At 38.7% G+C, this 25,060-nt stretch overlaps 1 protein-coding gene across 4 annotated transcripts in view; it reads left to right on the plus strand.

The window, feature by feature from the left end:
- CDIN1 (CDAN1 interacting nuclease 1) overlaps nt 1-25,060 on the plus strand; it is a 232,304-nt gene that overhangs the window by 184,887 nt on the left and 22,357 nt on the right. The window lies entirely within an intron of this gene.

The raw sequence follows: 25,060 nt of genomic DNA on the forward strand, positions 1-25,060 counted from the left end.
ACAATAAATCACCACTTCTCTGCCATCAGCTTGCACTACCACAAGCCAGAAGAGAGAGGACTGTACCCTCCCTCCATGTTGTGGTGAGAAACCACACCCATAACATCTCTTTGGGTTAGGGAGCCTTCCTTGCTTTCCACGTGGGGTTCAGGGAGCTTGAGAGTTGGTATCAAGGCTCACTGGAGTCCCCTTCTAGGTTGTATGTCTGTGTTCTCTGTGTAGAGTTCAACTCAACCTCAGGCCAAGAATCAGCTGCTGGTTCCACCTAAAACCTGTTTATTCCTTAACTAGATACTCCTTTCAGCAGCTGTGGCTTCTAGGAGGCAAACACTAACTAGAGGGAGATGGCAGCAAAGGCTATATATACATAGCGAATGTCCACATTCAGGGACAGCCTGTGTAAGTCTGGTGACTATCAGTATCCATTCTCCATGTGCACCAAAACAAACCACAAGTTCAAAAAATCATTCCAGTAAATCACCACTTCTATTCAGACTTCAAACAAAAGAAGATTGGGGGTGGAGGAGGGAATCAGTTTGAGCTTACACTCAGAGTGAAGTACCTGCGCTGTGAGTTGTTTTACCTGTTGTGATAAGTTAGCAAAGCCAATAGGCCAATCCAGAAATCCACCATGGACTAAGGCCTAATCAGCATTTTTATTTGCTTTCTGTGTGTGGGTGTGTTTTTTTTTTTTTGTCATTGTGAAATCTGCCGTGTTATAAATGCATAATCCTGTAGCACCTGTATTTTCTGCACCATGATGTGACTTTTAGAGATAATTCTGTTTTTACTGTTTTATGATGCCAAAACACTCATTTATCCAGTTGTCTAGTAACATATAAACAAACAGAAGCAAAGGTAGTTGGTACATATGCATTTGTTTTCTACCAGTAGTCTTCAGAGCTTTGGATTCAGTTTTTAAATGTATTTAGTAGGCAAGAAAATGTTAATGGGTTGTATGGAAGAAAGAATGCATTTATCTGCTACATAGAATCCTTGTGTTTGTTTATTCCCTGCCCCATTCCCATGCAAAGCTTCTACCGGCATCCAGAACAAGCTTTTTCTTTTTATGGTGTTCATCTTCATTAAATCTTGACCAACAGCTTAAATATCTGTAGCTGTCCCCTAATATCTGTTCTCCCCTTCTTTCTTTAAATCAATGTCTGGTTTTACATAGGTATGTAGTCACCTAGAATAAAAACTCCAGCTCCCCTTGCAGTGAGATGTATCCGTGGGGCTCATTTCTGGCCGTTGGAATGCACATAAGCAGAAGTGTCCAGTGCAACTTTTTAAGAGGAGCAGACACATGCCCCTCTTTGCCATTTCCTGCCGATAAGAATGTGGGCCTGATGGGTAATGCCTAGGTTGCCATTCAAGGGCATGAGAGGAAACTATATGCTGAAGATGGCAAAGCAAGAAGGTAGTAGGAATCTAGGTTCCTGCTGACTCTGCAGTCACCATGCCAGCCTAGAACTACTTTCCTTTGTGCTTAATTTTCTTTTCTTTCCTTTTTCTTTCTTTCTTTTTTTTTTTTTTTTTTTTTTTGATGGAGTCTCGCTCCGTCATTGAGGCTGGAGTGCAGTGGCGCAGTCTCAGCTCACTGCAACCTCTGCTTCCTGGGTTCAAGAGATCCTCCTGTCTCAGCCTTCCTAGTAGCTGGGGTAACAGGCTCCTGCCTCCATGCCTGGCTAATTTTTGTACTTTTAGTAGAGATGGGATTTCACCATGTTGGTCTGGCTGGTCTTGAACTCCTGATCTCAAGTGATCCGCCCACCTTGGCCTCCCAAAGTGCTGGGATTACAGGCGCAAGCCACCATGCCCAGCCTGAGCTTAATTTTCATAAGGGAGAATATACTTTTTTTTATGCTACCACTATTGTGATTTTTCTTTCACTTGCAGCAGAATTTAATTCTAACCAACATGGTAGGTGAGATGTGGAGGATAAAAATAGATCTATATCAAGATAGTTTACGTTAAAAAATAGTCAAACACAGGACTTCTAACTCTGGGGCCAATGTTTTTCCCATGTCTTTGGAGGCCATATTCAATTAAATGTAATGATGGTTGAATTTATCTGATTTTGTTTTTAACTTGATTATTTATAGGTTATTTAAAATTCTTATTATCCTTTTTCCTAAATTATGGGATTCGAAAATGGATCTATATTTTTAACAGCCTTGTTGAGATATAATTGATATACCAAAAATTGTATCTATTTAACGTATACAGTTTGATGAGTTCGGACATAAGCATCCACTCATGAAACCATTGCTATAATCGTGGTAATAGACATACACATTACTCCAAAAGTTTTCTAGTGCTTGCTTTATTTTGAGGATTTGTGTGTGTGTTTTCTATGATAAGAACACTTAACATAAGATCTACCTTCTGTTAAAATTTGTTAAAATTTTAAGTGCTCAATACCATATTGCTAACTATAGGTACTATGGTAGACAGCAGATCTCTAGAATTTATTCCTCTTGCATAACTGAAACTTTATACCCATTGAACAGCGACTTCCCCCTGCCTCTTCCTCCCAGTCCCTGGCAACTACCAGCTGCTCTCTGCTTCTATGAATTTGACTATTTTAGATACCTCATGTAAGTGGAATCATGCAATATTTGTCCTTGTCTGTCTTATTTCATTTGGCATAATGTCCTCCCATTCATCCATGTTGTTGTATATGGCAGGATTTTTTTCTTTTTTAAGCCTGAATAATATTCCACCGTATGTATGTACTATGTATTCTTTATCCAGTCAGCCATTAACAGACCTTTAGGATGTTTCCAGATCTTAGTTACTGTGAATATTGCTGCCATGAACATGGGAGTGCAGATATGTCTTCAAGATCCTGATTTCAGTTCTTTTGGATAAATACCCAGAAGCAGGATTGCTGGATCATAAAGTAGTTCCATTTTTAATTTTTTGAGGAACCTCCATACTATTTTTCATAGCGGATGTACCATTTTACATTTCCCTCCAACAGCATACAAAGGTTCCAGTTTGTCTACATCCTTGTCAACACTTGCTATCTTTTGTTTTATTTCTTGTTGTTTTTATAATAGCCATTCTAACAGGTGTGCAGTGATAGCTCTTTGTGGTTTTGACGTGCAATTTTCCGATGATTAGTCATGCTGAGCAAGTTTTCTTACACCTATTGGCCATTTGTATGTCTTCTTTGGAAAAATGTCTATTCAACTCCTTTTCCCATTTTTAATAGGGTTATTTGGGTTTTTGTTGTTGTTGTTATTTGATTTTGGGAGTTGGTCATATATTTTGGACATTAATCCCTTCTTAGATATATGGTTTGTAGATATTTTCTTCATTCTGAAGGTTGCCTTTTCATTCTGTTGATGGATTTTGTTTTTTGTGTGTTTTTGCTATGCAGAAGCCTTTTAGTTTGACGTAGTCTCACGTGTCTATTTTTGCTTTTGTTACCTGTGCTTTTGGTGTCATGTCCAGGAAATCATTGTCAAGACCAAAGTCAAGAAGCTTTTTCCCAGTGCTTTCTTCTAAGGATTTTACAGTTCAGGTCTTATATGTGTCTTTAATTCATTTTGAGTTGATTTTTGTGGATGGTGTAAGATAAGGGTCCAATTTTATTCTTTTGCCTGGGGATGTCCAATTTTCCCAGCAGTTAAAAAAAAAATGGATCTATATTTTTAATACTCAGAGTTGACTCCGAATCTTGGGAAAGTTTCCTTCCAAATGTGTTACGGTTCAGCAGTTTGGAATAAAATTGTCTCAGTCTGTTCTCTGTTCCCTATGTAATGTAGATGTATTTTGGGGCTTCCTGAGTCAGATCTGAGCATAACAAGGACCAGGAGTTCTAGCCTGTGGGTAAGGGTTAGATTCCAACATCACCAGAATGTGTAGCCCCATCCCCTTTTATGGAAATGGCCTTACAAAGTCACCTAGTAACTTCAAATCTGTTGAATTCTAGTTGTGAAAGAACTATTTTAAGAGTTGACAGTTACATGTTTATTAAGTGTTTATAAATGTATTAGTCACTGTGCAAACAGAGAGGCAGGTGGGCTTCATATTCCCACCTGTTCAGGTCACTGCAGCAAAGCCACCTGGAAAGCTTCACACGAGTAATTGGACCTTCAGCCTTCAGACTTCTACTTGCATTAAATTCAGCAACCAAGACTTTGACATCTCCTGAAATACCTTCTCCATGTGCCCTTTGTTATTAGAAATTAGCCTTTTGTGAATCATGTAGAGTGAACTTGAAATTCAAATGTATTGCAGTAGAGGTGATACAGACAGTATAGATGACATCTTGGAGTGACTTGTAAAAGGAGGCTGATCAAATAAGTGTTTCTAATTTGCCTTCCATCAAGGAATGACTTCCTCATTTTAAGTAGTCTTTATTAGGAACTCGGAAGCCCTGAGAAATTGGAGTTATTGATTGAGTTTCTTCATAGGAAACCACCTAAGGAAGAGAGGGCTATTTGTAACCCCTCATATATTGTGCTCATTGCAAATACTAGTCTGTGGTTCAGCTCCTGTTACCTGCCCTTAACTGCCTCCCACCCCCAGTACCCCTGCATCCAGAGGCTTATAGATTTCATGGACAGCCAGAGGAAGCTAGACAGTGTTGGCCTGCATGATTGGTATTAGTTTCATGATAAAGGAGATGTAATCTTTAAACCCTGTGACTCCACCTGAGCTGTTAAAGGCCACATGGCATTGTGGAAGAAAGCCCTGAACTCTGCATGGAGGGGCCTGACCTTTGGTCCAAGTCCTAGGATCCGTTTAGCTACTGCCTCAATCAGACCTCTTCTCTGGGTCTTAGTTTGAAGACTCACTGTCTTAGTTTGATGAATAGGAGAGTTGGGCTAAATAATCCAGTGCCAACACTTGATGCACAGACAGATCCTTCCACTCAGCGGGCCTTCTTTCCAAACTATTTGTGGGAGAATTTGAACTAGACTGTAGCTGCTAGAGTGTTCTCCCTGTTCCCAAATGTAGCTTTTCCCCTTCAACTTCTTGCCTCTGGCCAGCTTTTCTGCGAGCCAGAAAAGAAGTTTCATTTGGGAAGCCAAATCTGAGGTGTATCAAGCTGCCTTTACGCAGATCCCCATCCTTGCATGACAAAAGGGTTTGCTGTAAACTGCTGTGAGAATATTTGTTAGTGGCCTCAACTGGTGGTCTGAGTGGGGTGGAACTGGAGCTGCTGTCCTGTTGTCTTCCATGGAGGAGGTAGCCAGGCTCTGGCGAAGCAAATCGAGTGGAATCCAGGCTTTGGCTGGGGAAGCAGGAAAAAGCAAAGAAGAGTAAAAGAATGAAGGTAGCTGAAGGAGCCAAGGAGAAAGTCCTCAGAGTCTGAAAGAGAGGAGTTTCCTAGGAGGACCTTTAAATTCAGCTGTGCACTCTAATGACCTGGTTGTCATTTGTACCCTAATTATGTTATGGGGCTATCATGAAATGTAGAGAGAACTGGCCTGAGATCTGTTATGAAAAAAAATTGCAAAAGGTTGGGGAGATATAAGAGATTATATTCAAGTGCAGAGTTAAGAATCATCCCTGGGCTTTCTGATAAAGGCAGATTAATATTATACGCTCCACACACCTAAAAATTGTAGCTAATATTGAATATGCCTTTGGTTAGCACATTACATTTATTACCCCAGAGGTAGTTTATATCAGTCAGGGTTCTCCAGAGAAACAAACCAATCGGACATATGTGTACATATATTGAGAGATTTATTTTAAGGAACTGACTGATGGGATTGTGGGGGTTGCCAGCTCTGAAACTCACAGGATAGGCCGGCAGGCTGGAAACTCAGGCAGGAATTGCTAATACGTTCCTGAGTCCTAAATCTGTAGGGCAGGCCAGCCGCCTAGAAACTCAAGCAGGATTTCTGTGTTACAGTCCTGAGGCAGAATTCCTTCTTTTCTGGGAAACCTCAGATTTTGCTCTTCAACGCCTTCAACTGTTGGATGAACCCCACCTACGTTACAGAGGGTACTTTGCTTTACTGAAATTGATTATGATGTTAATTGCATCTGCAAAATACCTTCACAGCAACATCTGGATTAGCATTTGGTTAAATAACTGGGCACCATAGTCTAGCCTAAGTTAATGCATAAAATTTAACCATCACAGGTAGGTACTGTTAACTCCGTTCTACTGACAATGAAACGTAAAGCTGAAAAAGGTTTATTAAGTACCTTCCTCAAGGTGACACCATTCTTTCCTATTCTTTCATGGTTGGGCCAACCAGTCAGACTTAGGAACCTGTCTTTCAACCTAAAATGCTTAGCTGCCTGCCAAAAACACAAAGAGCCCTGGGGAAGGTGGTTGCTCTAAAGTCTAAGAACCTGTGGGATAAATGATGTTACAGTCAGCTGATACAGCAGGGTACCCACCAGCAATTTTAAAAAGCTCTTTTTGCCCTATTGGGCCCTTATGAAATGAACCTACAGGGTCAAATGGACTATGTCAGGACATAACCCATTTTCTTTTCTCTCCCCCATCTCTTTTCCCTTGATTTTTTCTCCCCTTTGGGCCTTGTTTTTCTTCCCCACTCAGCTTGCTTCATCTTCCTTTTCTATTTCTCTCCTTTCTCCGTTTCTCTCTCTCTCATTTTTTCCTCTGTATTCTTTTAAAAAACATTAATTCTTCCTGAAAGGGAAATGAAAAGGAAGGGAGAAAAATAAGGGACTTTATAATAAATGGAATTTGAGCCACTTCTGATATCTGTAGTAGCAACTGTGGCTTGATGAGGAAAAAGGAGGGAGGGAGGGAGGGAGGGAGGAAAGCAAAAAAAAAAAGGGGAAAGGGAGAATACAAAGGAAGGAGGGAGGGAGAGAGAGGAAAGGAGAGGAGAGAGAGAGAATTTAATCTTCTTAAAAAATACAGTCTCTTTCTGATGATGATGATGATGATGATGATTATTATTATTATTATTGGAGATAGGGTCTCACTCTGTCACCTAGGCTGGAGTGCAATGGCACAATCTCTGCTCACTGCAACCTCTCCCTCCGGGGTTCAAGCAATTCCCCCACCTCAGCCTCCCAAGGAGCTGGGACTACAGGCACACACCACCACACCCAGCTAATTTTCGTGTTTTTTGGTAGAGACAGGGTTTCACCATGTTGGCCAGGCTGGTCTCAAACTCCTGACCTCAAGTGATCTGCCCACCTCAGCCTCCCAAAGTGCTGGGATTACAGGCGTGAGCCACCACGCCGAGCCTCTTTCTGATTACTTTTGATGATTTTATGTCTTTGGCCTCTAGGAGATCTATCTGTTTCAGCTAAGAATGTTCAAGTTACTAGAGCAGTGGCTCCCAAACTGCTGCACATTAGAGTCACCTGGTGGCTATAAAAATGCTGCTGCCCAGCTAGACCCCACATTATGTGAATGAGCATCTCTGGGGTGAACCTAGTGCCAGTCCTCATTAAAACTCTAGGTGATGCCAAAGAACAGCTCAGTTTGAGAATGAATATTACAAAATACTGGTGCTTAAGACTGCTGGATAGTGATGAGAAGTCACAGGACATAGGAGTGCCTCAGGGGAGGAAGAGAGGATAAATAAGAACTGGAATGGGACTGGAGGAAACCCAGGCCATTCTGTATCTCATTCTGAGGAATGATTACTTAAGATTTTTATATTTTATATTTCTTATTGTATATATTGTATACCCCAAGGGTGGGGGGCTAGGGGAGGATAGCATTAGGAGAAATACCTAATGTAGATGATGGATTGATGGGTGCAGCAAACCACCACAGCACGTGTATACCTATGTAACATACCTGCACATTCTGCACATGTATCCCGGAACTTAAAGTATAATAAAAAATAAAAATGAAAAAACAACAAAAAAAGAAAAAGTAAAGTAATAATAGTAATACATACACAGGCACACTGATAGCCGGTCCTACCCTTAGGGATTCTGATTTGTGTGGCCTGGGCATCGATGTGTAGAGCTTCCCAGCCGATTGTGGTGCACAGCCAGGGCTGGAAACCACAGCTCTAGAAGGAGGCTCACTGGTTGCTTTCAACCACGCTTCAAGTTAGCAGTGCCATGGCCAGGTCTCTGTAGACCAGCATCTGTCCTCAACCTTCTATTTTATATCCATTCACAAGAATCAGGCAGGTGAAAGAAGACAGTGGCTCCCGCCTGCAATCCCAGCACTTTGGGAGGCCGAAGGAGGCAAATCACAAGGTCAGGAGTTCGAGACCAGCCTGGCCAACATACTGAAACCCCGTCTCTACTAAAAATACAAAAAATTAGCTGGCCATGGTGGTGGGCACCTGTGATCCAGCTACTCGGGAGGCTGAAGCAGGAGAATTGCTGGAACCAGGGAGGCGGAGCTTGCAGTGAGCCGAGATGGCACCATTGCACTGCAGCCTGGGTGACAGTGCGAGACTCCGTCTCAAAAAAAAAAAAAAAAAAAAAAAAAGCGAAGATAGACTCACACAAACCAAACTCACAGCAACTGACTGAATTCTGTAGTCCTATGCATTCATGTTGTTAAAAGAAATCTATCAACAGACCAGAAGCATTTGTTTCAGGGACAGAATTGAGGACCCTCTTTGGTTCTTCTTTTCTTAGATATTATATTAACAGTTACCCTATTGCCAACACATCATATCTTCAAGTAGAGTGTACTGTCCCTTATCTACAATTCTGAAATCCCAAAAAGCTATGAAAACTGTATTTTTTTTTTTAGTAAGATAGCGTCAAAACATATTTAGCAATAAAACCTGACCAGAACTCATGTAAAGTTATTTGAAGGCTTTACTTACTTTACTTGGTGCAAATCGTCATATGTTTTTCTTTGGATATATGAATACATTTGATTGCATAGTGCTGCTTTGTTCCCCACTCTGGGTATGACATAATGTACAATATTTATAAATTTCTAAATCTGATAAATTTAGTTCTTGAAGCCATCTCACCTAAAGGCTTCAGGTAAAGGATTATGGGCCTGTAGCTTCTTTATATATTAAATTCCCAAAGGACCTCCCCTGGTCTTAGGTAATAGCCCAGCCTCAGTGCAGTCCATTTTCTAACCACTTTTGGTTTGACTATGCTGGCAGGCAATGATGTTCATCTCAGCAGGGACCAACTCAGTCTTGCTTCCCAGTGCTGTGCACAAAGCCTGGAATGGTGAGACCCTGATAGATACATACTGAGGAAATACATCAATCTATGGTGTGTTGATTTCTCTAGCTTTGCTGCCAGAGGGTGACCTTTTCCAGTCTTCTCCCTAAATCCTGGGAGCACCTTGCTCTGATAACATCTGTTGAGCTGTATCTCCAAATTCCAAAAGAATTGTGTTAACAGAGGAAATCAGTTATTTAAATATATTGTTTTAAAGAGTGGATTGATTCCTAAAGAGAGGAAAGAAAAACCTGCATAACGCAAATAGATTCTGTTGCAAGAAACTAATAGTATTAGCACTATAGTAATAACAGTAATGCTTTGTTCTCTCCTCCCTCTCCTGCATTGTAGTTACATGCATATTTCATCTGCTTGTGTTCAGGCAGACTTTTAGAATCAAGAAGCCCCTCATTCTTCATCCTGTTTGTGGGAGGCGGGGGGGAGGTTCAGGAAAAAAATATCCCAGGTGTGCTTTTGGTGTTCAGTTTTTCTCACCCTAATAGCTATATGAGTCTAGTGATCTGGGTTCAGGCAGTGACTGAAAACTGAGGTTTCTCGCCACTCTCGCCAATGGCACTTGTCTCTGAGGGATTTTCAGAATCTAGGGCTATTGGTCCCCACGGTGGATGGGGCAGTACATCCATTCCTTATTCTCTAGATCTGTGCTGTTCAACAGAACATTTTGCAGTAATGGAAATGGTTTATATCTGTACTGTCTAATACCATAATCACTAGCCTTATATTGCCATTCAACACTGGAAATGTGGCTAGTGTAACTGAGAAACTGAAATTGTAATTGTATTAGTTATTTTTTATTTTGATTTTAATATTACACGTGGCTAGTGGCTACTGTATTGGACAGCACAGATCTAGATCTGGGGTGCAGGCTCTTTTCATTCTGACATAAATGCCTGGGGCATTCTAAGGCTACCCAGAGAAGATCACTCAACTCAGCCTTAAAGTATGGGAGGAAATAATTCCAGGCAGAAGCAGAACAAGTAAAGCAAAACAAAAACAAAAACCAAAGCATGGAAGTGCTAAAGAACCTGGCAGATTCAGAGAACTATATCTGACTCTATATGGCTAGATATTATGATAGTGTAGGTTGGATGAGAGGTACTGGGAAAGTGGTAGGAAGTGAATTTTCTGAAAAGACCTTTCAATTTGTCAGGCTAGGGATAAACCCTTCAGGGTGTTTAAAGTTGCTCCTGTAATGTCAGCTGCTGTTCTGAGGCTAAGAACTCTGACAAATAGTTATCCGTGCCACTTGGCAAATGTCTCCAGTCCTTGACACCACTGAAAGCTACTTCCTGCACACCAGAAGCATAGTTTGGTATGGAATGTCCTCCTGAAGTTGAACTGCGAAGAGATTTCTTGTGGTTTCTGCAGATGGCTACTGTGCAGTACTGGGAGTCAGAGAAGAGTCTTCTCAGGGACCTGAGTTCAGGGCCACCTTCCCACACCCCCAGGCACCTGCCGGCAAGTAACTGACGGGTGTGTGTGTGTGTGTGTGTGTGTGTGTGTGCATGCATGAGGGGAGTCACAATCATAGCCCCTTAGGTTACTAGAGACAGGATTTAAACTTAGATGAAGGGTCACTAGTCCTCCTCCAATACTCTCCAAGGGTTAACAAACTGGAAATTCATCTAAACAAAATAAATAAGACCTATTCCTACTCTGGTTGTTTTTTTCTCCCAATTGATAAGTTGAGCTATTTGGAGGGGACGTCTGTACCATGTGTTTTTCCTATACTAAAATTTTTAAAGTAATTCAAAACGTTGATTTTCACAGACCTAAGACAATCTAAAATAAATTGAACCAAGAATTTAACTTTTCATTTAGCAAAAAAGAAAAAAAAAAAGTTTTCCTCTGAAGGGTAGGAAGACTTTGCAAAGGTTATCATAATTCACACTTTTTCCTTATTTAAAAAGAAAATCCCAGTGTGCTGTTGGTAGTTTTCCTCTTTTTCTTCTGAATCTGATTCTGCTTTGACTTGTTTTGTTGGTAGAACAGCTGCAGATTTGACTCTTACAAGTCAAACATGACCGTGTGGTTAGTAGACTTCCTCAGGTGCACAGTAGGTTATTCAGGCCATCTTACACTCCTAGGACTGGTCTCCAGGAGAAACAAAGTGAGAAACAAAAAGAAAATAAATCTGTCGCATTATTAAATTTGTGCTCTTGACGCCTGCAGTTGTTGACTGTAGCAAGTGGGGGTTAAACTGTCAGCTTGACAACTTGTAAAGCTCTTTATCATAGAAAGCAAGAAAAAAAATCAATGCTGCATTACCTCAGGAATATTATTGATGACCTAAATGTCATTTTCTGTTTTTATTACTTTTTATTGTATTTAGCTTGTAATTGAAACCACTTTCTAATTAATTTGGTTTGGCTCAGTTGGAAATAGAAAAAGCTAACTATCTAATAGGTGACACATGTCGCAGAGAAACCTTACAACATCCCCATTTCCCTGAGATCAATCAGCCATGAAATAACTTACCAAACTTTTGTTTTTCTAGCAAATTCTTAAGAAATACAATGAAATTAAATTTGTCTAGTCCAAAGAAACGGGAAGAAACATGAATGAGCAAAAGTGACCTGAAAGCCCAGTTTTATCTAGCTGTAATCTCTCGTCTAGTTGTTAAAATATCCCGAAGCACTCGCTCATGTTGCATTTTAATTTCAAAGCCATGTGTTGTATTAGCAAAGTGCACATGTTCCTGATTTGAACTACGAGTTCCCCGGCTGTTAACCAGAATTCTCGGCTGGCACGGACAAGGTCTCCAGGAGGTCAGAGGCCTAGAGCCTACATCTTGGTTAGATCTTACCCGTGTGGAAACCAGAAGCCTGGGTCAGGCAGCAGTGCCTATGACAGGCCCTGATTAGATTAGGACTACATTCATCAACTACACAGAGAGCACACTTAACCTTTCAACTCAAGAGTCTTGATGTACCTTTATTTTAAAACAAAAAGGTGAATGTTACTCTGCCAAAGTCTTGGTCCAATAGCAATGAAGTATAACATGCAGCTTTTTCTAATTTCATCTACTACCAGATTTACACAGGGACAATATGCAAGATGTATACCCTGACAAGCGTATTATCTGTTTTCTAAATGTATAAATATGATATTTTGATATTTATAGAAACCTACCTCGTAATTTTACATTATGTTCATTTTTTCCTTAAGAGTTTAGAATTTTTCTTTGGTTTCTACCTAGATTTACTTACTGTATATATGTATGTATGTACATATGTATTCATTCATTTAGATTTAGTAGATTAGAACTATTCTAGTAATCGATTAATATATCTTGAAAATCCATCTGTGGAAGGAGTAACAAGCTGCTTTTAGAAATTTGAAATCTTTTTAGTCTCCCAAGTATTTGGCTTAAATATTTCTTTGAAACATCACTTAATTTTTTCAAATACGTGGTTTAATTTTCTAGGAAGTAACGACTAAACTTTTAACAAGACAAATTGGATAATATAGTTTTACAGTAGGTTTTTCAAGTACGACCCATTCACATTCTTCTGACGAGCCTTTGATCAAGTCTTTCACTGCTGGGCAGTCTTACCTCACAGATTTAGGATATGTCAGGGATATCTGTGTCCTCCTAAATCTGTAATGGAGAGAATATTCAGGGAACATACATGGTGGTGATAGAATCATGGTATAGGGAATGGTCTGAATTCATTACCAATGAGCAACTGAACTCTCTTCACTCATTTATCTTCTAGTTCCTCACTGAGCACCTATTGTGTTGATGAGGTGGAGAGAACACTCCCTGGCCTCTTGAAACTAACTTTCTACTTTCTCAATTCTGCATCAGAATCCTTGTTCTATGCCAGTGCCAAGTCACATAGGACTAAAAAATATTTCTTCTGGTAATCATGCACAGGCTGTAGCCTTCAAAATAAAATTATTCTCCATGCTAGAAGGATGGTGTTTTCTGTCATTATATTGTTTCTGCAGTATCCTTGTTCAGTTAAGTAAACTCATTTTATGTGACATTTATAGGATCCTGGCCTAGAATGCAGGTTTGAAGGAAGAAAAGGCAGCAAAGAGCTTTGGTAGAAATAATTATTTCCCTGAGTAAAAGAAAGATAAAATGAGTTTCTTTAAATTATAGTAAAAGTGGTTGCCAATCGCCCAACATAGTGATCTAGTGATCTCTTTTTTTTTTCCTTACTTAAATGAAATCTAAATCTTCGAGCCATTTTAAACCTTTTCTAAAACATAAGGTTGTTTTGCCAATTCACTTTCATTTGGAAATAATTTTTAAATTTCCTATTATATCGTAAACTTTGAATTTCAAAAACTGCTGCATGAAGTGCTGTTTTCATCTTTTTGTCCCAATATTTTTGATGCCACACTTCTGATCTTAAGGTTATATAATTTTAAAGGTTATTCTGAATTTGATATTTACTGGGAAAAAAAATACTTATCAGTGGGGATTATCATTACCTTGGTTGTTGATAGGCACATTTTTTAATAGTGCTTACTTTACTGGATGTGTATTTAATAGGTCCATCAGCAATATTTACTGAGCCCAGAGTGTGAATAGAATGAAAATGTTTTCAATATTATGGCTAATTAGTGACGGGGAAAAAAAGAAATACTTGAGCTTCAATTGTTTTAATAATTTCCTCAGTTTCTAGGTAAATCTCTGCACCCACACACCCTACCAAACTCACTTGCTCATTTCAGGTCACCTTATGTTGGACAAACCCTTGTAGAGTTACGCTTTGTTGGTTTTTAGATCTGAAAAAAAAAAAAAAACAAACAAAAAAGGTCCATTGTCCATTCCCTCCCTCTCCCTGTTTTTCAGAAACTTATTTTATATTTAAAGTTTGCCAACATTCTAGCTATCAAGGCCACACACAGTCAACCATTTGGACATCTAATCAACATTCAGAAGACATTTATTGAGCCCCTACTGTACACCAGACTCTGTTTTAGACATCAAATTTGCATCTCAAGGTTTCTATTTATATTTTTATTTTTTGAGACAAGATGTCACTCTTTCATCCAGGCTGTAGGGAGGTGGCCCAGTCTCATCTCACTGCAACCTCCGCCTCCCAGGCTAAAGCGATCCTCCCACCTCAGCCTCCCAATTAGCTGAGACTACAGGTGAGCAACACCATGCCTGGCTAATTTGTGTATTGTTTGTAGAGATGGGGTTTTGCCATGTTGCACAGGCTGGTCTCGAACTCCTGGGCTCAAACGATCTGCCCGCCTTGGCCTCCCAAAGTGCTGGGATTATAGGCATGAGCCTGTGCGCCCAGCATCTCAAGTCTTTAAAGGCAATTGGAAGATACATCTGATGACCTAGTTAATTCTGCTGGAAGTGGTAGCCTCTGAAATGCTTGGATGATCCCTTCTGGGTCTTCACTTGCTTGATTTTAGGATGTTTCTGTGCCTTGTGAAGAGAATGCAATGTTCAGTGTGCTCAGGAATGTAATCCTGAATATCAGATACCAAGTTACCACAGGCCTGGCTTAGACTAATGATAAGACGTCTGTTTTTAGGGTTGTTGGCTTTGTCACGGTCAGGTCTTTTCTGCCTGTCACCCACTGCTGTTAGGAAGTCCTGAAGCTGCTGACCCCCACAGATGCCTCAGATTGGGAGGACACGTCAGGAAAGGATGAGAGTGACATGGGATCAGCCTGGAAGGCAGCCCAAAAAAGTGGAGGAAGTTAGAGGGTCTGTGTTCCTAGTGCTATTTAATTAAATCTGAAACTCCTTTTTGTGGCTACCTATCATTTTACCCTCTGCTACCTACCAACTTTTTCTCCTGTTTTGCCTTTAATCTAAAGTATTTTAATAAGGCTCCCTTCCACATTCCTATCCTGCGCAATTGTTTTATTTCTCTCCTTGCGATTATCCCAGAAAATAGTCTCTATATGACTTGATTTTGAAATGTTTCTTAGAATTAATCAATAACACCTTGAGGTTTTCCAGTTTAATTTGTATGTATTTATCTTGGCATATAGTACACATCTCTCTAGCATGCAATTTTGTAGTTGTTTGGATGTTGGCAGGTTTTAGGGGTGGGAGGGGAGAAAGTTGTATTTTTAGCTATAGTGATTCACTTTGTAAATGGTGTATGCTGTCGTCTGTCCTCCAGTTGATTTACTGCATATGGAATCAACTCACTCTAAGCACACCCTACAATTTCAGTGGTTTACAAAACCAATAAAAATATAAAATGCTGAAATAAATATTTAAGATTCCTTTTCTGCATTGCGCTAAAGATACGATGGAAATAAATTGTAAAAGAAAGTATTTGCACTTGAGGAATTCAGGTAAAAGTCATGAAGCTATAATTAAAAACAGGATTGTAGGAGCCGAGTAAGATTGGGGGGAGATAATTAAATTTTACTATTTGTCTTATTTTTAATCATATATTCATTTACACAAAGCCAGTCTTGATGGACTACAAAATACACCATATGTTGTCATTTTAAAATAAAGTTTTGTATTTAAATTTGGCATGTCTGCTATGTGGCTGTATGCCACCACTCCTTGCATCAAAATCCTTCTCAACACGGGGCTTCAAAGAAACCACTACCAAACAATTAGAGTTCCCTAAACAATGAACCTATTCGCTATATAATTTTTAGATGCACCTCCAGCCTTACCCCTCCTTCACAGACCCTCTGCTCTAGCTCGCACAGTTTTCTTATTCTCTTACAAACATGCCAGCTTCCTTCATTAAAGATCAACTCACAACCCAGCCTCTACCTAAGTTCATTTTTTTCCTTTGGTGTTCAAATCTCACTCCCTACAGAAAACTTTTCCTGCAGACTATAGCCCAAAGACAGATTTCAGTGGTTCCCAAGTCAGACTGTATATCAGATTTAATGGAGACAGCTGTTCAAAATATAGATTCCTGAGCCTGCCCCAGACCACCTTACTCAGATTGTGTCTAAATCTAGGAATATGTGTTTCATCTTCCTCCTCAGCCAATTCCTATGCAACTACTTGGCATTCTCCATTCATGTTTTGGGAACCACATGGGTGATGGAAAGAATCAGTAATTCTGGAGTCTGTTGGACCTGAGTTCAGATCTTAGCACCTGCACTTATTAGCTGACCAGGTTACCAGACTTCTCTAGGCCTCAGAGATTACAAAATTGCAGTTTCTTTTCCAAAGATTTTGTTTGTTTAAGGAAGGATGCTCTGAAAGTTGAAGATACCACCCAACTAAGTTGGTACATCAAGTAGTGTGAATACAGTCTTCTGCAGATGGTCCTATGAAACGGACTGCTTTTCTGAGTTGGGTGTGGTAGCCAGTCTCATTTGTGATGTGGTCATACCGAGTAGCAGTGGCATTTCCCTCCCTCCCTTCTTCTAAAGTTCAAATGAGTTCTCTCTGTTTGATCTAGAACTCCCATAGTCGTTTACGTTTAGAATGATTCCAAATGGAGAGTGAGTCTCAATTTCCTGTGCACTGAAGCACCCGTTGTATGGTGTATAAAGATATTGGGAACACTAGTGCCATTTTGGGACCTGAGACTATTTAGATATTAAAGTAGATTTCAGAGCCATTTAAAGCAGATTTTTCAGTTCCTCATTCAGGAAAAGAGAATGGCAGAGTCTCAGAACTGGAAGAGACCTCAGCCCTCTTACTGAGTCTTCATGCCTTTATGCCAATAAATGCTTGGATCGGAAAATCTCATTGGCTCACTAAGCTGAGTCAGGAAACCTACCTGTAATAAGACATGTGTAAACCAAAACTGTCAAACATTTTAAATTGTTTTAAATTGATGTTTTAACCAATGGCTGCCATCCATTGTAGTATAATTGAATTAACTCGTATACATAGAATCCTATTAGGCAGGTGGATTCCTTTATAGACTACCTTATTTAGACACACACCTCCACCCCACCTTCTCTTAAAAGCTTTTGAAAAGGAATCTCTCCCAAAGGTTGAATTGACTATCAGCAGTGAAAAACCTTGAAGACTTAGGTAACCTCATTTACTAAAACAAAAAGCAAAGTGTATTTGTTGCATATTAAGTACTTGTCATGAGATGGATTCTGGACCAGTGATTTTATAATTATTAATTCTATGTGTATCTCTTATTAATTCTAATAACTGTGCAATAGAGTAGATACTATTACTTCTATTTTACTCATAAGAACACTGAGGCCTGCTCAAGGTCAGAGAACTAGTAAGTGGCCGAGCTTGGAATCCAACCCAAGTCCAACTCCAAGGACATTTCATAGCAAGAAATGACAGACCATGATTTAGACTGAGGTTTCTAAAATTTTGAATTCAATATTAGTTATACCTATGAACTTTCTCCCTGCATAACTTTGCACATATGCAAAATTTTGCATACAGTTTCCAAAGGTCCAAGGACACCCCAAAGCCCAGGATATCACCAATGAGTACGTAGCTCTAGATTTAGCTTGACAGGAAAGATTGTTAAATAATTACAAGATAAATAAACAAATTCCTCATGTACCTCACATGTTGAACTTAGCACCATAGATAGTAATACAAAAGAATAATCTAATGAATGCTTATGTTACATTGGGCTTACATGTAAGTTACAACTGGGAGTTCAAGTTGTTCTTTTTGAGAGGGCAGCTATGCCATTTTCTAGACTACTTAAAAGAATCACATTCTAGTACTCATATTTGCTTGTAGAAATAAGAATAGTAATAAAATTTAAAGATATTAGGGCTAAGCAAGACCTTAGACATTATCTGAGATTACGGTCTTTTCATTTACAAATGAGGAAAAAGGGCCTGAGAGTCTCTGCAATTTATCCAAGGTCACACAGCCAATTACAGTCAGGGTCACGCCTGGAGCCTAGGATTTCAGATTCTTTTTCCTGTGCTTTTCCTACATTGAACTAACTAATTCATGGTATGCACATCCAAAGAAACAATAGGTGTCCATTCTGCATCTTGAGTCCATTCCTTTCCAAATGACTGAAACATGTTCTTGCTGCTTTGAAAATAAAACAGCAATAAGAGATTTAGCACAGATATCCCTTTCAGTCCTATAAAGGTTCAGACAGAAGCTAGAGTACACGCACGAAATTCAAGAATATGGCACAGAGGCCAGGAGCCATGATGCTGCAGTGAGATTAGGAATACTGGTCTGTTGGACCAGAGTTATGGATTATCATAAGCTCAACGATCTTTACACAGCTCAGTTACTCTCTCACTTCTTCATTCATCCACAAGTATTTATTGGGCACCCAAAGGTGGGCCAGGCCCTGTGCTTGGCCCTAGGAACAGAGACACATAGATCCAGCCCCTGTCCTCACCAGTCTCAGAAGCAGGAGAGACATCTTGTTTCCTCAAAAGGTTTTCTCCTTAGAGGAAAGTATTTGAAGTCTGTATTAGAAGGATATTGGCCAGTATACACAGTTTTTCCTTCAACAGAGACTCCACTCCCAGAAGTAGTCATGGATTATAAACAGATGAATTAAGAAATAGGATCCTGGTATTTTTTTCATGAAGCTGATGATTAGCAGCCCTGACTTTTCAAGACTATCTCTAGTTATCTTAATGAATATTGAAAAATTCCACCAATAAAACTAATTCTTATTTCTCATAATTTATAAACTAAATTATTGTTAAATGATAAACACAACTATAAAAAAGTTATGTGACAAAATCAAACGACAAGGAGGAGATGTGGCTGCTCCCAAAATGTGGGGGGTTATTCCATTCGATGATCAAAAATGTGATGATGCCACAGCCACTCACATTTTACAAGAAAATGAGGGAAAACCACATTTTAATACTACCAGTTTACTCCTAGTAAATCATCACTCTCTAAATTAACTAATAATTTAGCATTTTTGTTCCTGCTTTAAAATGATTCTATACTAAGCTGCAAAATGGTGATGGCATTTTCAGATTTTGAATTTTTATGACAAGTTCAAGTTGCAAGCAACTCTTTTAAACCACAAGAGAAAGAGAAAGAGCTTACAAGCAAGCGCACTTGTGTGTGCGTTGATATGAACTAATGCATACAGAAGGAGTTTTCATCAGGGATTTCTGAATGTATTATAATGCAAATTACATTTTTAAGCTGACCAAACTATTGATGGCTTTATTGAATGAAATAATTTATTATAGAAATATTTTAGTCAGATGACATTTCATCATCAAATAACACTAAACACAATAGCCATTTCCTATAAAACTGTTGTCTTGAGCCAAGGGCTTAAAAAAGAAGATGAAACTTGCCTTGTTCCAAACGTAGCATTGTACTAACAATTGTTTATTACACTACAGAAGAAAAGAGTTCTGCCAGCCAGACATGGTGGACTGGAAAAACATGCCATTGTGTCAGATCATCCCAAGAAGTCTCCATTTTTCCCTCCTCTCCTAATAATGTTTGACAAGTGGAGATGAATTTTTAAAATCCAAGTCTCTTTTATGCCATTCATTGGGATAATACTATAAAATCTCTCCTCGGGTACTCAGAGTATTACAACATCAATGACCTGTCAGCGGCTGCATACAGTTTTTCTTTTTAAGACTGTGTAAAGCTATGGTTAAATTCTAATTTTCTAAAATAGGTTTAAGTATGGGGAGAGCCAAAATTAAGTGCACTTTTCTTGCTACAAATCAGACCACAAATTGTACATTGTGCTTACAAAGATGATTAAGGCGGTCCCAGCCGCACACCAGCAGTTCGGCAGATTAATTGGAGCATGCAGATTTGTGTAAAAACATATGTTGGGATTGGAGTAGCCTTTTTTTTTTTTAATGCTGTTTAAAAGTTTTTTGCAAGTTCCTGTGTATAATTTTCACATTATCTAATTCTCTCTTAAAAGCCTGAGTTTAAATTCATATATGCCCAATATTTAAGCATTTTGTCAAAATGGGAGCATCTTATTGATACCTTTCGTCCAGTTAGTTGGTGGCAAGCTTTTTCATTTAGGAAATCCCAGTGTTCATTATTTTTTAAATTGTTGCATGATGAGACCAGAGCCACTTGTTTAAACAAGGCATAAATTTAGGACCCAAACAGAGCTAGAGCCTCAGAGCTGTGATACACATGAACATACAGTAAACACGGGAAACGTAAGTTGGAATTTGCTGAAAATATGATTAAAACTGCTTGCAGAAGTTTAATTTACCCCTCTATTTGTTAGGACTTGTTGGCTTGACACGCACTATACCACAAAGCCAGCCCTACCCACACTGCTCATAATGGTGGCACAGACACCTGTAAAAGACATTTCAGAATATTAGCCAGTATTTTGATAATTCTGCCTAAAACCTTATTAAATTAAGATCAGCAAGTAACTCTAAATGAAGAGACATATAACCCGTTTTGATGTAATATAAAGCTCATTTATCCTGACTTTCCACAGGTTCCCAGAGTTCAATATTGACAGGGTTCATAAACTAAGAGAAAATGAAAGTAAAGCAAATAAAGAGTATTTAGAATAAGTAAGCATGCACGTCCTTAATACAAAGTTGACTTCACTTTAATTAGAGTTCAAAGCTGTGAGGCTGAAAATATGTATTTTTAAGGTAATTTTTATTCCTTTAAATTGTCTCAATCCTATGATTTTATAACATTGTTATTAAAAATAACACCGGGTTACAGGAGAGATTTGAGATAAATACACAAAGCGCCTGTCAGATTACCTGGCACTTTAGTAGGGGCTCAGTAAAGAGTAGGGAGGAAGTGGAGGAGGATCACTGGTAGCTGTGTAAGTGGTGCTAAGTTTGGACAACTAGGCAGTTAAGTCAGTTATTCCTAGGGAGAAAAAGGAAATTAGAGTCTAACAAGCAATAATTGCTCAAAGCAATTGTAAAGGACTACACATGTAAATCCCTTGCCATCCACAGATAATGCAATTTAGACAATATAAAAGTTTAAAAGGTGTAATAATCACTGGTCTTTTGCCCTTGTTTATTTAAGAATCTGTCTGCTGAAAATTTTCCTGTTGCCCTTATTATATTTGCTTTGCAGCAGTGACGAATAATCTATCTCATTCTGTGGATAAAATCTCCAGTCTTCATGGAGATTTGTTTATTGTTGGAATTTAGTTGGATCTCATATTAAATAATGCATAAACATTGAGTTATCCAATCTTATCTTTTTCTTTGGTCCTGCTTGCTAACTAAATTCTCCCCCTTTAAAAAAAATTCTTTATATGCTTGATATCTCTCCTCCTCTTTGCTCCTTTTTCCTTCAGTACCATAAACATAATTGTTGCACCATGGGGCTCTTGCTAGAAATAGGCTGGAATTCCTGTAAGCTCCACTTTCAAGACAGCTCCCCTGCTGATTTTGTGGTATTGCATGTGTGATTTTTCCCTGCCCAAGTGACACCGCCAAATACTGTTAACTTAAGTGGACCTGTTTTGGCCATGAGGAGATGGGTTATCTTTCTGAATTAGCTAAGAGGTTGATTTCAGATGTCAGGGTGCTGCCCTTGTAAAGGTTTAGTGTACACATACAGATTCATCAAAAAGGGCCTCTGTGTTTCTTACTTTTGCACATTTCTGAGAATGGGGTGAATGATTCCCAGCTATTAAGCTAGCCAGGGGAAATATCTATAAGTAAAACACAAAATAGCTAAGGTATTCTCATAGACTTCGGTTCCCATCATAATAAAATTACAAATTTAGTAATTTGCAAAAAGAGGCACTAAGAAGTGATGACACCATATTTCAATAATCTGTCTGATGCTCTTTTAGGCTCTGTGTTAACCAAAGAGTCCAGCAGGCCTCACACTTTGGCCCAGTGAGCCCTGGTTGTTCAGCTGAAAAGCGGTTGGGTAATCACTAACATTCTGGGATCGTATGACTTACTAACCCCGGGGAGTCGAGTAGTCATGAATTGAAGCATAGGACATCTGTGAGGCAGAAGCAAGGGCCTCTACAAAGACAAGTTACACTGATACACACATTCATATACACACCTTAGATCAAAGAAGAGCCACTGATCATAGTCTGAGCGGCTGATTGGACCTGGGACTTTTTACACATTGCAACTTGAAAACTTGCTCTCCAGTGACCCAGGGAAAAACTATTCTCATTACCTTGTGCAGATAACTAATTGTAAGCTGAGCACCTCTCAGGAGTTCCAATACTTTTTACAGAAAAAATTGGTAGTTAAGCTATAATTCTTGAACTGAAGATTTATTGTAACTGAGAAACTGCTTGCCGAAGTTTAATTTACCCCTCTATTTGCTAGGACTTGTTGCCTTGACACACACTGTACCATAAAGGCAACTAAACACACACTGCTCTTAATGGTGGCACAGACACCTGTAAGAGACATTTCAGAATACTGGCCAGTATTTTGATAATTCTGCCTAAAACCTCATTAAATTGAGATCAGCAAGTAACTCTAAATGAAGAGACCTATAACCCATTTTGATGTAATATAAAGCTCATTTATCCTGACTTTCCACTGGTTTCCAGAGTTTAATACTGACAGTGTTCAATAAACTAAGAGAAAATGAAAGTAAAGCAAATAAGGAATATTTAGAATAAGTAAGCATGCATGTCCTTAATACAAAGTTGACTTCACTTTAATTAGAGGAGTTCAAAGCTGTAAGGCTGAAAATATGTCTTTTTAATGTAATTTTTTATTCCTTTAGATAAAATTGTCCCAATCCTATGATTTTATAACATCGTTGAAACAGTGAATGGTACAGATTGGGTTATGTTCGTTATCACCTTCTAACTCTATTAAGAAGGCTACTTGCCCTTTTATCTAAAAAGTTATAATATTTCTGAAACTGTGCTAAATGTATAGATTTTTTAATTGTAGTTGTTTGTTCACTGTGTGTATCGTGTACTTCCCCCAAGTGGACACATCTCATTGTGACAATCTCTCATTTTTATTCTGTCAGTATTATGGTCTTTTTAATCCTGTGTCCTTCTGATTGAGTCTGTGGACACAAATTTCATAAGGTCAATTGTTTTATGACACACAAGATCATATTAGACCCCAGTATACTGGCCACCAATATACTGAAGGCTGCCCATCCCACATCTAACCTGCTTTCATTCTCTTTCTGCTGTGTCTGCTTTTATCTCTTTTCTTTTCTTCACCATCAATCTTGAAAGAGTCATCTGCATTCAGGGTCCCTACTTCCTCATGTCTCTGATTCTGTCTCCACCTCCATCTCTGGGGTGTAACTGCTCTGGTAGTACCTCCTAGTTGTCAGACCCTGCAGAGATGTCTTGTTCCTTATCTTTTTTGACCACTCTCCTCTGTTTGACCCTTTAAACCCACTCTTGGCTTCTGTGATACCACTCTTTCCTGATTCTCTTTCCACCCTGTTGATGCCTGTCCGCCTGCATAATCATCTTTGTTTGTTCCTTTTCCTCCACCTGCCTCTTACGTTGTTGGCCTCATGTTTCCATCCTCACACCCCTCGTCTCCTTACTCCTCCAACAGTCTTGTCTAGGTGCCTGTCTTTGCATCATTTCCAGGCGTGTGTCATCAGATTCAATCTTTGTTGTTTTTTTTTTTTTATTTCCAGATTTATTCTTTTAACTGGCTACTGCACTGATTTTCAAACTGAGTTCTAGGGAAGCCCTGAAGTACCAGGCATGGATGTCTCTATTTTTATCTCTGCCCTGGTTCTTACCCATACATGCTTCTCCATCTTAAATCCTCCTTCTCATCCTTCAAAACCAAATAGAAATTTCACCTTTTTAGTTAAATAAACCACCCCTGCCATGTCATTCCTCCACCTCCATCATTACCATTGAAATGTGGTAGCTTTTCAAGCATTTCAGTGCAATATCAGTAGCTGTGCTCTCATACTCTTAACCCACATTTTCATTTGCATTAACAAGGATATTGTAATAATAAGAATGATGCAAAGTTAGAAGGACTACTTTTCTAGCCCTTTAAAATCAAGTCACTTGTATACAGTTTATTCAGTCTTTCGTTATTTGAATATACTATCTCTCATTGTATCCAGAACTGTCTTAAGATTATAGTGAATATACGTAACTCCCCAAAATCTATTTGGTTAACTAATATTAAATAAGTTGTTCTTATAGCACTATTGTGATAATACATATATTTTTGCATCTTATTAATAATTCTGAAAATTAGATTTTAATTGCACTATAGACATAGTCTGTTCTGTCACTGATTTCTGTTTGTTTGAATAATGTTCTTTTGTTTTAATTTCATTCCCAATATATAGCCATAGGAATCATAGCAAAGACCAAAGACTAGGTAATATGTATCATATATTTAGATATGTATCATATACTTAATATGATAAATATGTATTAATATGTATCATATATTTAATGTGATATTATTCATACTTTAAATGATGTTACTCATACTTTTTAATAGAAATTATACAGTTCACAATTGTGAAACTGAAATAAGACCAATATATTTTCACTTACCTAGAAAGGTAAAATATTGCTCCACATTTTATTAAAGAGAAATATAACGATAATTATATATATATATATATATATATTTTTTTTTTTTTTTTTTTTTTTTTTTGAGATGGAGTTTCACTCCTGTCGCCCAGGTTGGAGTGCAATGGCACGATCTCGGCTTACCGCAACCTCTGCCTCCTGGGTTCAAGCGATTCTTCTGCCTCAGCCTCCCAAGTAGCTGGGATGACAGGCATGCGCCACCACACCTGGCTAATTTTGTATTTTTAGTAGAGACAGGGTTTCTCCATGTTGGTCAGGCTGGTCTTGAACTCCCAAAGTGCTGGGATTACAGGCATGAGCCACCACACCCAGCCCGATAATTATATTTTTTAAAAAAACAGACAAGCAGTTTGAACTCAGGCATAATGTTTTAATTTTTTTGAAGCTCTAATTAGTACATCCTGACAGATAAAAATTAATGTTACCTTCAGAAGTTTTAGGATACCTCACCAAAAATAAAAAAACCCAATTTATATATTTTAAAGGTTTGTCTATGAATACGAAATAAAAAATAGCTTG

Source organism: Symphalangus syndactylus, chromosome 5 (assembly GCF_028878055.3).
Source record: "Symphalangus syndactylus isolate Jambi chromosome 5, NHGRI_mSymSyn1-v2.1_pri, whole genome shotgun sequence".
NCBI classification, from domain to species: Eukaryota; Metazoa; Chordata; class Mammalia; order Primates; family Hylobatidae; genus Symphalangus; species Symphalangus syndactylus.